The sequence below is a fragment of the Aquarana catesbeiana genome, linkage group LG01 (assembly GCF_042186555.1).
Source record: "Aquarana catesbeiana isolate 2022-GZ linkage group LG01, ASM4218655v1, whole genome shotgun sequence".
NCBI classification, from domain to species: domain Eukaryota; kingdom Metazoa; phylum Chordata; class Amphibia; order Anura; family Ranidae; genus Aquarana; species Aquarana catesbeiana.
This window is the reverse complement of record NC_133324.1, coordinates 69,514,510-69,532,479: the sequence shown is the minus strand read 5'-3', so window position 1 is coordinate 69,532,479 and position 17,970 is coordinate 69,514,510. Positions and strand designations below refer to the sequence as shown.

Sequence of the window (17,970 nt, the reverse complement as noted above, 5' to 3'; positions counted from 1 at the left end):
AGCTACTAGAAAAAAACAAAAACAATTTGTGAAAACAGTTTTAGGCAACAAGACATGAGCAGTGTTAAGCAAAAAAGTCTTAGGCACCTAGACTTGCACAGAAAAGTTAATAAGGTACTAAGACTTAAACAGTGGTAGGCACCTAGACTTAAACAGTGGTAGGCACCTAGACTTGAACAGTGGTAGGCACCTAGACTTGAACAGTTGTAGGAACCAAGACATGAACGGTGGTAGGCACCAAGAGTTGAACAGAATAGTTGGTAAGGCACTAAGACTTAAACAGTTGTAGGCACCAAGATTTGAACAGTGGTAAATACCAAGACTTGAACAGTTGTAGGAACCAAGTCATGAACAGTGGTTGGCACCAAGACTTGAACAGTCGTAAGCACCAAGACTTGAACAGTGGTAGGTACCAAGATTTGAACAGTGGTAGGCACCTAGACTTGAACAGTTGTAGGAACCAAGATATGAACAGTGGTAGGCACCAAGACTTGAACGGTGGTAGGCACCAAGACTTGAACAGAATAGTTGGTAAGGCACTAAGACTTGAACAGTTGTAGGAACCAAGATATGAACAGTTGTAGGCTCCAAGACTTGAAACGTAGGCACCAAGACTTGCACAGAAGAGTTGGAAAGGCACGAGACTTGAATGTTGGTAGGTACCAAGACTTGAACAGTGGTAGACACCAAGACATGAACAGTTGTAGGCACCTAGACTTGCACAGAAAAGTTAGTAAGGCACTAAGACTTAAACAGTGGTAGGCACCTAGACTTGAACAGTGGTAGGCACCTAAACTTGAACAGTGATAGGCACCAAGACATGAACAGTGGTAGGCACCAAGACATGAACAGTGGTAGGCACCAAGACATGAACAGTGGTAGAGGCACCAAGACATGAACAGTGGTAGGCACCAAGACATGAACAGTGGTAGAGGCACCAAGACATGAACAGTTGTAGGCACCTAGCCTTGCACAGAAAAGTTAGTAAGGCACTAAGACTTGAACAGTTGTATAAACCAAGACACAAACAGTGGTAGGCACCAAGACATGGACAGTGGTAGAGGCACCAAGACATGAACAGTTGTAGGCACCAAGACTTGCACAAAAGAGATGGTAAGGCACCATGGAGGCCAGCATGTAACAGCAGAGTATAGAGGGATGAACCCATCAGACAGCTGCTCTTTCAGAGTTCAATCAGCAGACTAGGGGTGTGTTTTTGACTATGTTGTACTGCTGCAGTTGAGGTCTAGGACCTGGCATATGGTTGCCTGGGTCAAAGACTCCCTGCACAGAAATAAAAATCCTTAAGAAGGTAAAACAGGTCCCATATACAGTATGTATTTAAACTCTGTATTTGGCTGCTTGTCTACAGGCTGTGGCTGCTTTCCTAATGACTTGTGTATTGACAGATGAAGCTGGACAGCTAGTTTGATGTGAACAGTTTTATCCGCATAACATAGTAAAGCTCCGGTCATGTGAAATCTCTTCTCTGCTTCTTGCGTCATGTGCTTCGTATTCCAGCGCTTGTCGAGTTTAAAAGGTTCCCCCGACCTTGAGGCATCTGTGCAGTCACCAGCTAAATCACATTAAACACGAACAAGCCCCCATTTTTGCCTGACGGAAAAAAAAATCTTATCTTGTGTATTTTGTTATAATCCAGGCTGACCTGTCCATGCCTTGCCACAGACTGAATTGTGAAGAGTTCAAGAAATACTGCATGTCTTCATGTGAATTATACACGTTTCAGATATTATTATAACTGGAAAATAAACCAAATCTATTCACTACTTAAAGTGAACCGGTCAGGCTCTCAAAATATCTAACGTTGTGGTACCTATAAGTAAATACATGTGTTAAATTTCAAATATATTTTTGTATGCTTTAAAAGCCTTTGGATCCCGGTACATCACAATATATGGTGCCCCAACTTCTACTAATACGGCACAAAGCCCCACCACTTTCTAGAACTAAACACTAAACCCTACCTTTCACCATTCAAGGCAAAGCACCATCCTATACCAAGTGAACCTGTCAGGTTCTCAAAACATCTAATGTTGTCTTTGGATCACAGGACATCAAAATATATGGTGCCTGAACCTCTGCCAATACAGCACCAAGCCCCACCACTTTCTTGAATTATTATTATTATTATACAGGATTTATATAGCGCCGACAGTTTACGCAGCGCTTTACAACAACATTAGGGCAGACAGTACAAGTACAATACAATTCAATACAGGAGGAATCAGAGGGCCCTGCTCGTTAGAGCTTACAATCTAGGAGAATATTACCATTCAAAGCAATGCACCACCCTTCACCATTCAAGTTTCCAAGTGAAACTGTCAGGTTCTCAAAATATCTAATGTGGTAGTGCCTATAAGTACATGTGTTCATTTTCAAATATTGTTTTTGTATGCCTTGGAAGCCGAGCACACAAATAGCATTTTTGTATGCCTTGGAAGCCTTTGGATCCCAGTACATTACAATATACGGTGCCCCAGCTTCTGTCAATACAGCACTAAGCCTAACCATTTTCTTGAACTAAACCCTTTATCATTCAAGGCAAAGCACCACCCTTCACCATTTAACAGTCCAAGCGAACCTAACAGGCTCTCAAAATATCTAAAGTTGTGGTGTCTAAGTACATGCATTCATTTTCAAATACATTTTGTATGCCTTGGTAGCCTTTAGATATTTGGTGCCCCAACTTCCAATAAAGCACTAAGCACGACCATGTTCTAGAACTAAGCACGACCCTTCACCGTTCAAGGCAAAGCACCACCTTTCACCATACAACAGTCCACTGCCAAAGTCTAGCCACTAAGGGACTGGCAGGCATTTCTAGATCAATTAATATATGTTACCAGCTTAGATCTCTGTTGGCTTTAGGTCAAATGACCTGGAACTAGCTAATCTAGGCCAATGAGCCTCCATGTTTTGCCTAAAGCCAGGGCAGCTCGATCAGGTTACTCTAATGCCGCATACACACGATCAGAATTTCCGACAACAAAACGGTGGATTTTTTTTCCGAAGGATGTTGGCTCAAACTTGTCTTGCATATGCAGAGACGTACGACGAGCCGAGAAAAAAGAAGTTCAATAGCCAGTGCGGCTCCTTCTGCTTGATTCTGAGCATGCGTGAGCTTTTGTGCAACAGACTTGTGTACACACGATCGGACTTTTCGACTACAAGTTTTGTTGTCGGAAAATTTGAGAACCTGCTCTCAAACATTTGTTGGCGGAAAGTCTGACAGCAAATGTTCTATGGAGCATACACACGGACGGACTTTCTGACAACAAGCTCACATCCAACATTTGTTGTCGGAAAATCCGACCGTGTGTACGTGGCATAAGAGACACTATTTAGTACCTGAAAGGTAATTTTAAAAAATGACTACAAATTAAAATCAGACAGTATTTTTATGAAATCAGACAGGCTATTTATGAAAGTTCAAGTTAAAGTATCCGATCCAAAACTTTTATTTTTGGCTAGAGTAGAGAAGGGTTAGAACCTCTGTGTTTCGTCAAGGGGGATTCATCGTATTTGTGCCGATGACCATTGTAATCGAGACTGAAAGAGATGGAAAGTTTAAAATCCTACAGCTGCCATTGGGAGAACAACAGAAGATATATTTTTCAGTAAAGACACCAATTTGTATGTGCACCAATAATGGATGAAAATTTCTGGGTATGCATTCTTTTGAAACAAGATTTACCTGTGGATATACAACATTTTCGCATTCCCCCTCTACTTGATGCTCCGACAGGAACTGTTGGCAGGGCCGTCTTTAATATTAATTGGACCCTGGGCAAACATTTTCTTAAGCCCCCCCCTCCCCCCGATTCTGAGATATACATTAAGTAGTAGCTAGACTCAAAATCTGTTTACTGCAGCAGATCAGGCAGCAATTGCTATTGGTTGCCAGAGCTTGCAGCATATCATTGCCACTCACTGACTGGTTGCTAAAAGCTAAAACACATTATTTCTGCTTGCTGAGTGGTTGTTAGAGGTTACTGGAAATCCTTACTGCACAATGATTGGTTGCTAGAGGTTACTGCACATCATTACCGCTAACCAATTGGTTGCTAGAGGTTACTGCGCATCATTATTGCTCACTGGTTGCTAGAGATTATAGCAGATTATTACTGTTCACTGATTGGTTGCTAGCGGTTACTGCACATCATTACCACTGCATCAAATTGTGTGTGTGGCTAAACTGCACTAACAATGAGGCATGGATTTCAGGAGTGCACCATATACAGACTGCAGGGTTCTGGAGTACACTACATAGAGTACAGGGTTGAAGAATGCCCCTATGTACAGAGTGCATGGTTGAGGAGTGAGCTACATACAGAGTGCTGGGTTGAGCTATGTACAGTGTGTACGATTGAGGGGTAAACTTTGTATAGAGTGCAGGGTTGAGAGGTGCACTACGTATGGAATACAGGGTTGAGGGGTGCGCTACATATGGAATGCAGGGTTGAGGGGTGCACTACGTATGGAATGTGGGATTGAAGGGTGAGCTACATATGGAATGCAGGGTTGAGGGGTGCGCTATGTATGGAATGCGGGGTTGAGGGGTGCGCTACGTATGGAATGCGGGGTTGAGGGGTGTGCTACGTATGGAATGCGGGGTTGAGGGGTAAACTTTGTATGGAGTGCGGGGCTGAGGGCTGTGTACATCCAAGTTCTCCATCCCCCTAAGTACAAAGCTCTCCCCCCAGATTCCAGTTCAGAGCTCACCCCCCTGTCTCCCCCCCCCCACTCCAGTGTAGGGATTTTCTCCCTCCTCAAATCCCAAATCCTCTCCTAGCATCTAGAAAACATCAGTCAGTCAGAGTGCAGCTAGCTACAGAAGATCAACTAAACTTACAGGACGTCCGTCTGTGCAGGCTGCTTCACGAGGAGGTTCTGCCTGTGTACATTCCTTGCCCCCTCTCTCCCTTTCTCCTCGCTCTCTCACTCCTCTGCTCTCATAGATGTGTAGAGTAAAGAGGAATCGGAGCGACCACCGACAGACAGAGGAGCGCTGTCACTTGTAAATACAGAAGCAGTGCTTCTCTGGATCTGCAACTGACAATAGTGACTAGAGAGCAGCTAACAAGTGGCGGAACTCCGGCGGGCAGCAGCGTGGGTTCAATTGGCAGCTGCTTTGGACCCCCCCCCCAAAAGTGATTGGGCCCTGGGCAGCTGCCCTATTTGTCCTGACTGTTGGGCATCTTGATTACTTTAGAAGACCAGATTGCCGTCGGAGCTGCAGTCACAGGATCACATGACTTTGAGAGGCTTTGTACATGGGAGGCAGTGAACCTCTCAATACTCTCACCTCCAACCAAGCGATGCCAATTGTAAGCACGTCTGTCAATGGTAAATGGTTTTAACTCTCTGACTGCTACATCTGTGAGACAGCTCGTTTTTTTGAAAAAAAAAAAAAAAAAACAGACTTACTGGCTAGATCACTAGAATAAAGGAAAGAAAGCCTTAAAAAGAAAATGAATGCAGCCACCAAATCTAAAAATTGGTAAGCCGCACTATGATAAATGTTTGCTTTTGGGTTTAATACTGCTTTAAATATATGGAACTAGTGTAAGTAACCCATATCTGTGCTAACAACATCCTCTTGTAATGCTCTGTATAGCAGAACTTAAACTGGGACTCGGGACGCCTGGCGCTTTGGCCAATCAGGAAACAGGTCTCGCTGACCTCCAGATTGGTGGGGTGGCAATGCGGTGTGAAAATAGCGAATGTTCATTCGCTATGGTCACACAATTGGGTGGGATCAGGGCACACTCTCTGCGCCCCGAGCCCACCCCTTTTTGAAGCCTATTAGAGCCTCTGGCTCTAATCAGGTGCTTCAAAAAAAAAAAAAAAAATACATACACCCCCTCCTGCCCCCGCCATAGGAGTCCATGTGTCTGGTGTCCTGAAAGGGGCTGGGCGCATGGATAGGGACGCGGCAGCAGGGATGGGGGGGGCGGCGCCTGTGCACCCACAATGCACGGGCCGCAACTGACTGGGAGTGTGAGGGGTTGTACTTTGAGTCAAACAGGTCCTGCCACATGAACTTGTGCTGACAAAGAGCATACAGACAAGAGGAGGAGCAGAGAGATGACCTAGTCAGTGTTCTTGCTGCTTTTTCATTGTTCAAACACAGCTTGGGGGTGGGGTGGTAACTAAGCCAAACTCCACCCATATTTTGGCACATACACTATATTGTCAAAAGTATTGGGACACCTGCCTTTACACGCACATGAACTTTAATAGCATCCCAGTCTTAGTCCGTAGGGTTCAATAATGAGTTGGCCCACCCTTTGCAGCTATAACAGCTTCAACTCTTCTGGGAAGGCTGTCCACAAGGTTTAGGAGTGTGTCTATGGGAATGTTTGACTTCTAGAAGCGCATTTGTGAGGTCAGGCACTGATGTTGGATGAGAAGGCTTGGCTCGCAGTCTCAGATCTAATTCATCCCAAAGGTGTTGAGGTCAGAACTCTGTGAAGGCCAGTCACGTTCCTCCACCCCAAACTCGCTCATCCATGTCTTTATGGACCTTGCTTTGTGCACTGGTCCAATCATTTGGTGGAGGGGGGATTATGGTGTTGGGTTGTTTTTCAGGGGTTGGGCTTGGCCCCTTAGTTCCAGTGAAGGGAACTCTTAAGATGTCAGCATACCAAGACATTTTGGACAATTTCATGCTCCCAACTTTGTGGGAACATTTTGGGGATGACCCCTTCCTGTTCCAACATGACTGCGCACCAGTGCACAAAGCAAGGTCCATAAAGACATGGATGAGCGAGTTTGGGGTGGAGCAGCAGGGAAAAGTCAGGTCACTAGCTGTGTATTTCTCTGGAAAAGGCTGCACAAAATTACAAATGCTTCGACAATTGAATCAGCTCTTTCACCTGTTTGCCTGGAGCTCAGCCTGAGGATCATCGGTAATAAAAAAGAAAAAAAGGAGAAAAAAAATTGGCAATTACAAAAATAATGTCTGCCCGCTGACTGAAATAAACTGAACTGGATTGACAACAAAATATCAAATGACTTATGCAGCAAGCATATTTTACCTAATTTAAGAGATTACAGCATTAAAGAGAATTGTAATGTGCCGGGTTTAGAAATCAGACCACATATGATATTACCCAGTGGAGTCACAAAGAGACAAGAAATGTCCATTTCCACTGGACATCCCTTTAAAGTGGTAGTAAACCCTTACATATACCCAGTGAGGTGACTTGTCTCAGGTGATAAACAAATCCTCCTACATGAGTTGTACCCGTTTATCTGCAGTCTTCTCTTCTCTGCATCCCTTCAAAGTCCAGAATATATAAAGCTTGTCTGAGCTGTCAGACAAAAGGGGGTGGAGAGCTGAAGTTGCACTCTGCTGAGGAGACCACTGAGAGCTGATTGGAGGGAAGGGACACACCCCCCTTCACACAGCACACAGGAACAGAGCTGAGGCTGTAAATCAGTTGGAGCTCCCTCCCCTGTCACCTTTTTTCTCTTGGTGTCAGGAAAACTTGTCAGAAGTGATTCATGCTGATAGCAAAGGAACAAACCAGCAGACAGAAATTACATCTAGTGCTCTGAATTGAGACAAGTACACACTATAGAGGGATATGCTTTGTTCATATTTCATGTTTGAGGTGTACAACCAGGGGCGCACCTAGAGCATTTGGCACCCAAGGTGAATCCTATATCTGGCACCCCCCACGTTAAAATGTAAAAACCCCACTGTGCCCCCTGCATACCTTTGCATCTCCCAATATCTCTTTGTCACTACTGAGTACCCCCTTTCCACAACTGCACCTCTGGATCCCTTTACATTACACAGCACCCTGCACCTCTGGACCCCTTACACAGCACCCTGCACCTCTGGACCCCTTTACATTACACGGCGCCCTGCACCTCTGGACCCCTTTACATTACACAGCGCCCTGCACCTCTGGACCCCTTTACATTACACAGCACCCTGCACCTGTGGACCCCTTTACATTACATAGCACCCTGCACCTCTGGACCCCTTTACATTACACAGCACCCTGCACCTCTGGACCCCTTACACAGCACCCTGCACCTCTGGACCCCTTTACATTACACAGCGCCCTGCACCTCTGGACCCCTTTACATTACACATCACCCTGCACCTGTGGACCCCTTTACATTACATAGCACCCTGCACCTCTGGACCCCTTTACATTACACAGCACTCTGCACCTCTGGACCCCTTTACACAGCACCCTTCACCTCTGGACCCCTTTATATTACACAGCGCCCTGCACCTCTGGACCCCTTTACACAACACCCTGCACCTCTGGACCCCTTTACATTACACAGCACCCTGCACCCCTTTACACAACACCCTGCACCTCTGGATCCCTTTACACAGCACCCTGCACCTCTGGACCTCTTTACATTACACAGCACTCTGCACCTCTTTACATTACACAGCACCCTACACCTCTGGACCCCTTTACACAGCACCCTGCACCTCTGGACCCCTTTACACAGCACCCTGCACCTCTGGACCCCTTTACACAGCACGCTGCACCTCTGGACCCCTTTACACAGCTCCCCGCACCTCTGGACCCCTTTACATTACACAGAACCCTTCACCTCTGGACCTCTTTACATTACACAGCACCCTGCACCTCTGGACCCTTTTTACACAGCACCCTGCACCTCTGGACCCCTTTACATTACACAGCACCCTGCACCTCTGGACCCCTTTACACAGCACCCTGCACCCCTGGATCCCTTTACACAGCACCCTGCACCTCTGGACACCTTTACATTACACAGCACCCTGCACCTCTGGACCCCTTTACACAGCACCCTGCACCTCTGGACCCCTGCATATTACACAGACCCCCCACCCCTACAGCTCTGGACCCCTGCATGTTACACAGACCCCCCCAGCCCCTTCCTACCTTAATCATGCAGCCAGAGGGAGAGACACAGAGGGCGGGAACTGCTGGAGTTATTTTTCATATTAACAAGCTATCGATTGGTACCTAGGACCACCTAGCAACCACTCACTTGTTAACTGAAAAAGTTAACTCCAGCGGTTCCTCTATTAAGCGCTGCTCACTGTCTCTTCTCCTGCGGTATAGGAGGAAAGAGAGTGTCTTCTTTATCCTGCACCGCTCGGCCGACTCTGGGTGTCACCCGGGTAGTCTTACGTTCCACACGCGGCCCGGGCACCCCCGCACCCTGTCACAGGTCGGCTCTCCCTGGCTGCCCTGTCACCGCGCCGCTGCACTGCCTGAGCCCGCCCCGCTGTCACCACTTCACTCGCGGGGGGGGGTGCCAACCTGACACCCTCTGCAGTGTGTGGCACCCGGGGCAGACCGCCCCCCCTGCCCCCCCCCCAGTTGGTACGCCACTGTGCACAACCACTTTAAATATCAGCCATATTGTACATGTAGCACTACAAAAACATCCACGGGAAGTGTCTGAATTATGACTTTATACACTAACAATCTTATGGCAAGTATGACAATTTTGACAACATCTACTGACAAGCTAACATCAGTATTCGTATAGAGCAATCACTTACCTTTAAGACTTCACCCCACAGTGGAGGAGAGCAACACCCTTCTGTGAATCTGCAAATTCAAAATAAAATACCATTAGAGACTGTCTGTGAAGGTTTTCCTCTATCCAAGTCATGGTGTATCTAGTGGTAGTTGGTCACCTTCAACTGAACTTGTTCTTTAATGTTGGAAGACCTTTTGCAGCTTCTCCAAGCCACTTCTTCAGTTCTAATGATCACCTCAGCTTTTATATCCACACAGGTAACTCAGTCACCTTAAAGAATATGTAAACCCAACATTTCATATTCCTGATATGTGCCTGCTGTACCATGTACTTGTATGAGAACGTATCCTGTTCTCTTTGTATTGCTTCCTTTTATGTGAAATCCCTGGTGTTCCTGCCAGTCCCTCTGCTTTCCTATTAAAAACTAACCACACTATGCAGAAATGCACACCATGGTCAGTTCTCTAGCTGCGCTGGGAACTCAGCCTGCTCTCCTCCAATCCAATTTGTCCTGACAGCACAGCCATTTACTAGGAAGACTAGTGTGCCGCTGTTTCTTTTTCCCCAACTCTCTGAGTTCCTTATGTAGCTGAGAACAGAGATTATGCGGTCACTTAAAAAACAGGGGGTAGAAAGGGTATTTCAAATATATATATATATATATATATATATATATATATATATATATATATATATATTATACACACATACACTCACCTTTCATTTCTATTTTAATATTTTAAACTGAATGGGTTGTTCTACAAGGTAAGGTTTTACATATACTTTAAAGCAGGGGTCTCTAAACTTTTCAGTACGGGTCCACATCGTATATTTTACAAATACTCGTAGACAAAAAAAAAACAAAAACGGATTAATACAATTTAAAGGAGTTGTAAAGGCAAAAGGTTTTTCATCTTAATGTATTCTATGCATTAAGATAAAAAAAACTTTCTGTGTGTAGCAGCCTCCCCAGCACCCCCTAATTACTTACCTGAGCCCCCTCTCTCTCCAGTGATGTCCACAAATGTCTAAGCCATCCGGGACACTCCTCCTGATTGGCTGAGACACAGCAGTGGCGCCATTGGCTCCCGCAACTGTCAAAGTCAGTCAGCCAATCAGGGGAGAGAGGAGGCGGGACCAGGTCAGGGCTCGGTGTCTGAATGGACACACAGCGCTGTGACTCAGCTCCAGTGCCCCCATAGGAAGCTGCTGGCTATGGGGGCACTTGATAGGAGGGAGGGGCCAGGAGCAGCAAAGAGGGACCCGAGAAGAGGAGGATAGGTGCTGCTCTTTGCAAAACCAACTGCACAAAGGAGGTAAGTATAACATATTTGTTATTAAAAAAAAATACAAAACTAGCCTTTACAATCACTTTAACTGTAAGAATACATTTTACTTGGAGCTTTTTTGTAATCAGCACATTATATGATTCATAAGAACAGAGAAATAACTTCAGTTAAACAAAGCAAAGAAATTGCAAATAAACTTAAACCAATAATAAAGGTCAAACAAAAATACATTAATTCTGCACTTTACTCATCAGAACATCCTTAACATCAGGGTCCCCCTTAGGTTAGAGTCCCCTTACATCAGAGTCCACCTTAGAGTCCCTCGTTACAGGCCCTTGTCCCCATCACAGTCTCTTTACATCAGTGTCCTCGTCAGAGCCTCTTTTACATCGTGTCCTCATCAGAGTTCCCCTGACATCAGAATCCTTCCTTACATCCGGGTCTCCATCAGAGTCCCTCCTAATGCATGCGCCCGGTACCTAATCTCCAGGCAGGGCGCCGAACGCATAGATTACAATGGGTTTTTGTTTTTTTCAGAAGCACATGATTAGAGCCTGAGGGCAATTGGCTTCAAAAAAGTATGGGCTCGGGGCCCACCCAGTTGTGTGACAATAACAAATTGATATTCACTACTGTCTTCCTGATTTTCCTCCCGGCTAATCAGGAAGCGGGTCCCATGACCCAATTGGCCGAGAGGAGAAGTGATGTATTGGCTGTTGAGGAGGAGGGGACGCAGGGGAAGCCACCATGAAGCCAAGGAGAAGGAGACTCAGGGTGAAGCCGACGAGGAGGAAGCGCTGCCTGCGACCTAGATGGGGTAAGTGCAGGGCTGATGCTGATGGGCTGACAATCACGCGTGTGGCGTGTGGTTTTGCTAACTCCCCGCCCCCAAAAATTGAGCACCAGCCACCACTGCAGACTGTGCCGGAAAATTTTGAAGCAGGTTGCATGTTTGGAGTCCCATGTTCTAAAGACAAAGTCCATTTGTCACAGCATTGTTTCATCTTACACCCATATTTGGGGTGTAACATGGTGCTATTCCCCAGCCCCCAACTCCCTAACTGACCCCCCAGTTACCTGAATTGTGGGGTTCTTCAGGTGCCATAAGTCATACCTACAGCCTGAATTTTTGGGAAGATTTCATTATCCTACAGTCCGGTACAGTCCCAACAAACATTTTAGGCTCACAAAGGATTTCATAGTTTTCTAAGTTCAAAATGTATCCCCTAGCTCAGTTGAGAATGAACAAGGGGCCTGTGAGGACCACCAGGGAGGAGACTGGACTAATGAACAGGCGACTACTACCACAAATTTGCTAACTTACAGCAGAGAAATCTTCTACACCTCATAAATAATCATCCATGTGAAAATAGTACCATAGCCCATAGTCCCCTACCCCTATAGGGATCACATTATCCAGAGGGGGCCCACAGTCTCCTAATGGGTAACTCCTGAGGAATGCAACAGGCAAGTAACAAGGAGACATTTCTGCTTTCACCATAAGGTGGGAGACTAGAATCTGCTGCACGTACCCCCCCAGAAATGTCTGTCCACGTATATAGCCAGGGCCATTTCTAGGGGGAAGGGCGGCAAATTCTACGTGCCGCCCACTTTATGGTGAGAATAGAAACATCTCTTTGTTACCTGCCTGGTGCAATTCCCAGGAGTTACCTTATAGGAGACTATGGGCTAAAAAAAAAAAAAAAAAAAGATATATATTTTGTAATTGTCGGTCAAAATATCACAAACTGTAAACTGAAAGATGGCCTGGTAATAGAGAGGTGATACAGGCTGGTACTGAAGTGGTTAAATACTTCAGAAAAATCACACTAGAAAACAGGATTTCCTACTTATTAACATGCAGAGTAAATCTCCCACCGATTAGTCATCAGTAAATACTTACCAGATAAATTTGTAAGATACGGGGCTGAAATTAAAGTGTCAGAGTCAAAATATGCCGTAAAGAAAGTGAGAATGCCTGAAAGCCATTAAATAGATGTGAACTTTCCCCGAAAGTGTCAATGGAATGTCGCTTATAATTATGCGCTGGCAAGAAGCCTGCGCCAACAGAACCTCACAATTACAGTTTTCAGCTTGTAGCGACATGATACCACCGCTGTCCGTTATAAGAGTAGAAGATAATCTTATATTATAATAATTGGGATGCATAGGATTTATGTTCACTGCCTTATGAAAAATATATATTTTTCGTTCCGGTAACTATGAAATGCATAATATAGATAGATAGATAGATAGATAGATAGATAGATAGATAGATAGATAGATAGATAGATAGATAGATAGATAGATAGATAGATAGATAGATAGATAGATAGATAGATAGATAGATAGATAGACATACACAGGTGCATCTCATAAAATTAGAATATGATCAAAAAGTTAATGTTACACACAGAGTGATATATTTCAAGCATTTCTTTCTTTTAATTTTGATGATTATGGCTCACAGCTAGTGAAAACCCAAAATTCAGTATCTCAGAAAATTAGGATATTACATAAGACCAATAAAAAAAAAAAGGATTTAGATTTTTAATACAGAGATGTTGGCTTACTGAAAAGTATATCCATGTACAGTATAGTATGTGGCACTGCTGAGGTTATGGAAGCCCAGGTTTCTTTGATAGTGGCTTTCAGCTCATCTGCATTGCTGGGTCTGGTGTCTCATCTTCCTCATTACAATACCCCACAGATTCTCTATGGGGTTTAAGTCAGGCTAGTTTGCTGGCCAATCAAGCACAGTAATAGCATGATCATTAAACCAAGTATTGGTAGTTTTGGCAGTGTGGGCAGGTGCCTGCTGGAAAATGAAATCAGCATCTCCATAAAGCTGCTCAGCAGAGGGAGGCATGAAGTGCTCTAGAATTTCCTGGTAGAGGGCTGCGCTGACTTTGGACTTAATAAAACACCTTGGCAAACACCAGCAGATGACATGCCCCCCCCAAAATCATCACTGACTGTGATAAAATTCAAACTGGACCTCATGCAACTTGGATTCTGTGCCTCTCCACTCTTCCTCCAGACTCTGGGACCTCGATTTCCAGATGAAATGGAAATTTTTCCACCAAAGTAATCACACGATCGCCAAATCTTTCCGCTCCCTTGGGCATTAAAGGCTTTTACCATGGACACCAGGGGGGTGGGAAGGAGTTAAAGTCTAAACTCGAGCCAACTTAAAAGCAATCTGTAGCCAAAACTTTTTGTTTTCTAATATATGGGGAAGGAATCATAGTCAGGATTTCTGTGCCCCTTTACGGAAAATTTTTGTGAGGATGGGAATTTGCTTTAAGCATAGAGCTTTTAGGGATTCAATATCTTCTTCAAGGGATTTTCCTGCCCACTTTTAATAAAAATAGTTCTAGCTGGAGTTAGTCAGCATTTATTTTCCATAGACAAATTAAATACTTCAGCCACATCCAGGATCTCACAAACAGTGCCCCTGATCTGACCTCAAATTTAGGTCCTTGCCTGTTCCTTTAGACCAATGTTTCTCAACCTTTTTTCAGTCAAGGCGCCCTCTAAAATTATAGACAATCTCAAGGCACCCTTTAAAAAAATAGACAATCTTGGGGGCCCATACACAGAAGTCTCCAAGATGGTCGCTCAAGCCAGGAGCTTCGCGCTGGCATGGCCAAACGGCGCACCTACTGGGGGACACAGGGTCCCGGGACCCACCACACCACACCGGCACCATCCGAACGGACACACTCAGAGGGCTCAGTCCAGAGGGACCTGGGGCCGCAATTTAACACCGCAACCGACCGGGCCAATTCCAAGATGGCGGGCGCCACGCAGCCACACACTCCAGGCACAGAGGAGCTCTCCAGACTTAGGCAAACCCTGGCTCCAGCTACCCTAATCTTCACCTCGGGGACCCATGTGAGTAACCACCTGCCCGTGGCCCCCTCCCCGGCCTCCACAGAATCCCTCATTAGACACTCTATGGAGGATCTCTTGGTCTCCCCTCTGGGGCCCCTCCTATCCGATCAACAGATGTGCCATCCCCATCTGACATGTTCCCCCACTCTATCCTCACAGCTTCTGACCTTTTCAGGAAATTGTCAGACCTACTGGACAGGGGTCTGCCACAAACAGCAGCCAATATCAGGGAGGACTTTCAGAACCTGGGATCCAGGATGGAAGCTATAGAAAATAAACTGGACATAACCGTCTCCAAAACTAAACAGAACTCTGACCATATTCAGGTTCTCCAGGATCAACTGGACAGCCATATCCAGGATCGAGGACCTGGAAAATAGATCAAGGAGACAGAATTTCTGAATCAGTGGCCTCCCAGGATCAATCACTGACACCATGTCTGTTATGCAGGATTTCATCAAACAACTTATTCCCAACATCCCTCCACACAAATTGGAGATAGACCGGGCTCATAGGGCCCTGGGCCCTCCAAGAAAAGATGGCTCCCCCAGAGACATAGTGGTGAACCCCATTTTTTCTCCATCAAGAAGGAAGTGATGAAGCTGTGTTGCTTCCAATCTCCCCTAACTTGCCGGGGGCATGCCATACAGGTCTTTGCTGACATCTCACCAACCACAATTCAAAAAAGGAGAACCTTGAAACCCCTCCTAACAGTGCTATCTCAACATGACATCAATTACAGATGGGCTTTCCCCTTTGCTTTAAAGTTCCACTTTAAAGGCAAAAAGCATTCCTTCCACAGCTTCCAGGATGGTGAACGTCTCCTCCTGAACCTGAGACTCATCTCGCAAGAAGCGGCAATGGACTTTGCTAATTCCAGCTCCAGATCTGCCAAGTGTCCCTCTCCTACGAGCCCCCTAATGACTGTCTGGAACAAACCTAAACCTAAACGCTCCAAGGACACTAGGCCCACCTGATATCCCAGACCCCAAACCCTGACACCAATGTAATTTTCCCATGAAAAGGAGGTCGCAGGGTGGGTAGCCCTCAGCTTCATGTCTCCTTTCTTACTACTCCTTAGTTACTAGCTTATCTCTTGTTATTTGTTTATGAATTTCCACCGGGTTGAACTTTGTTGCCTGAACACTTCATTTTCATTGCTTTATTTGGGTCAACCTGTTGATCCACTCTGTACTGCGATCATGAATTTCTAGGACGTCTCCCCGGGGGTCCAGGTCCTTCCCCCATAGGGGGAGGAGGCGAACCCCCCAGGACCACGTGCCTGGGATCAAAAGGTCCCCCATACATTAGCAATCTGTTGCAGTTGTTAAATCAGTGCACCGAGGCAGTTATGCCGTGCCTCCCCCTACCCCATGGATTTGGTTTCGCCTTCTCCCTGAGTTAGGCTCCCACCCCTCCTGGAGGGAGTGGACATTTTTTGTTGTTTCTTAGGCAGCAGGACCTGCTACGCCTGCTGTCTTCTCAGGCCTCCCGGAGGCCTGAATACCTTACCTTATCTTCTCCACCTTTTCTTCTTTTTTACCTTTCTCTCTTTTTCAGCCAACCACCAGACTCTGTGCAGTACACCCATCTTCCGGGAGGTTTCAGCTTCCAAGCATTCAAGCCATCAGGACAAGATCCACAGCTCCCCAAAGGCAAGTGACGGTGAATTGGGTATAGGTCTGACCCTCCGGCTCCATGACAAGTAAGGCACCACAAGCTGCTCCCCTGAGAGTAGCAACTCATAACGCCCAAGGGTTAAACTCCCCCACCAAACGCAGAAAGGTCCTTGACTACATGAGATCCCATAAAATAGACGTTGTTTTCCTACAAGAAATGCATTTTCCCATCCGGTACAAACCATCCTTTATCCACGCTCATTTTCCCCTATTTTTTTTATCTAATGCAGAGGATAAAACCAGGGGGTAGCTATTCTCATCTCAAGGAGCTGTACATTCTCATTGAGATCAGAACACAGACATCCTGAGTGCAGATTCCTCCTGATTAAGGGGACCATAGACGGTCACCTTTACTCCTTTGTGTCCTACTACTCCCCTAATTCCGGGCAATCTAAATTTTTTCGTGCACTCTTTAAGACCTTAGGCCCCCAGTTAGAAGGTTCTATAATCTTCGGGAAGGGACTCTAATACAGCCTTTGACCAAGGCCTAGACAAATCTAAACCTCCCAATGCTCAAATTATTCGCCCAACCAGGAGCAGTTACAAAATTGCCAAAATGATCTTTCAGCTGGGCCTTACTGATATCTGGAGAGAATTGAGAATTGGACTTGTCTCCCGTCACCCCCCTTGGTCTCCTTCATCCTAAGCTAATGCTATGTTCTATATGCCGGCTTCTCAATTCTCTAGTCACAGACCTATTGCACCAGTTATACTATCTAAGACAGTCTCTATGGATGTTTTCTGATGTTTTTTATGCCATCGCATCAATGTGTTCTGTTACTTTTATAAAAATCAATAGAAATCTTTGAAAGTAAAAAAATATAGACAATCTCAAGGCACCTTTAAAATTATGGACGGTCTCAAGACACCCCATTCTGAAATGTAAAAACTATTGTAATAGCTTCCATATAATGCAACATCCACACGTAGGAAACCCAATTCTAGAGGTGATTTATTCTTCCAAAGCAAATACACTTTTGCACACTGGTACTGACTAGTATTCCAATGTTTCTCTTCTCCCTCAGTTTCTCTCCATCAGTTAGCCAATGTCACTCCAGTGCTGAGGGAGAGGGGCACAGGAGGGTCAAACAAGGAAGCTGTGGAGGCAGCAGACATTATCCTTATAAACTGATGCCATTGGTTGTTAGGATGCCAGTGTCTAGAAAGGCTTTGTGTAACTAAAAGTCAGGCTTGATCCACCTGCTGGCTTTTATACAATTTTTGATCCATTTTTTAGGCATTTTGCCAAGGTACCCCTGAAGAAACTTCAGGGCACCCTGGTTGAAAAAGGCTGCTTGAGACAGTACTCTAAACACTTTTGCACACATGCACCGACTCTACCTGCTCCTTTGCAACCACATGCAGAAGGAGGGGGAAGGAAGAGCTCCAGACTACAGTCACCCATCCTGAGAAAAACCTTATGCACAAATAGTGGACCTAGAGTTGGAGGCTTAATTTCTTCTAAGTATCTACACTCCAGGACCCAATTTTTATGCTGTGACAGGACACCCTACTAACACAGGCTATACACTATAAGGATAGTGGTCCCAGAGTTGGGAGGCTTCATTGCA

The 17,970-nt window shown here is 45.5% G+C and overlaps 1 protein-coding gene across 1 annotated transcript in view; it reads right to left on the bottom strand.

Annotated features, from left to right (window-relative positions):
• Nucleotides 1–17,970, bottom strand: part of RAB27B (RAB27B, member RAS oncogene family) — a 360,063-nt gene that overhangs the window by 186,764 nt on the left and 155,329 nt on the right. Inside the window, exon 2 of the mRNA XM_073619973.1 lies at nt 9,554–9,602. The gene's annotated coding sequence lies outside the window, so the exon portion shown is untranslated. The remainder of the gene's footprint in view (nt 1–9,553; nt 9,603–17,970) is intronic.